Source organism: Arachis stenosperma, chromosome 3, assembly GCF_014773155.1.
Source record: "Arachis stenosperma cultivar V10309 chromosome 3, arast.V10309.gnm1.PFL2, whole genome shotgun sequence".
NCBI classification, from domain to species: domain Eukaryota; kingdom Viridiplantae; phylum Streptophyta; class Magnoliopsida; order Fabales; family Fabaceae; genus Arachis; species Arachis stenosperma.
The window spans coordinates 76,642,057-76,642,855 of NC_080379.1; the positions used below are offsets into that span (position 1 = coordinate 76,642,057).

The following is a 799-nucleotide window of genomic DNA, read 5'->3' on the forward strand; positions in this document are numbered from 1 at the left end:
TGGAAACAATGCCATTCCTGAGAGGAGGGTTCTTGGTTCATACATAAACCCAACCTCTGGGAATTGTGGTAGCAGCATTCAGAAACCACCCATTCAGGCCAATAATTTTGAACTCAAACCACAGTTAATATCACTGGTGGAGAACCATTGTTCATTTGGTGGGAGTGCTAATGAAGATCCAAACCAACATCTCACCAAATTCCTGAGAATTTGCGACACTGTGAAGTCCAATGGAGTCCAGGACGATGCCTATAAACTGCTCTTGTTCCCATTTTCACTTAGGGACAAGGCAGCTAAGTGGCTGGAATCATTCCCAAGGGATAGCCTAACAACCTGGGATGAGGTGGAGAGCAAGTTTCTGGCACGTTTCTACCCCCCACAAAAGGTCAATAGGCTTCGATCTGAGGTTCAGACTTTTAGACAACAAGATGGTGAGACGCTCTACGAGGCATGGGAGAGGTTCAAAGAATTGACAAGGAAATGTCCACCAAACATGTTCCCTGACTGGGTGCAATTGCATATTTTCTATGATGGACTCTCTTATGAATCAAGGAAGGCTGTAGACCATTCATCAGGAGGTTCATTGAACAGGAAAAAGACTGTGGAAGAAGCCATTGAAGTGATTGAGACAGTGGCTGAGAATGAATACTACTATGCTTCAGAGAGACACAACACTAAGGGAGTCATGGAGCTGAACCATGTTGATACAATTCTAGCCCAAACCAAGGTGTTTGCCAAGCAACTAGCAGAGCTCACCAGGAAATTAGACTCAAAGCAAGTGGCTGCAATACACACACAA

General features: G+C 44.7%; 1 non-coding gene across 1 annotated transcript; it reads right to left on the reverse strand.

Annotated features, from left to right (window-relative positions):
- Positions 1-391: 391 nt before the first annotated feature.
- On the reverse strand, positions 392-495 carry LOC130971782 (small nucleolar RNA R71). Its single transcript, XR_009082992.1, has one exon. It is a non-coding gene; the product is annotated as a small nucleolar RNA R71 (small nucleolar RNA).
- Positions 496-799: the final 304 nt, after the last annotated feature.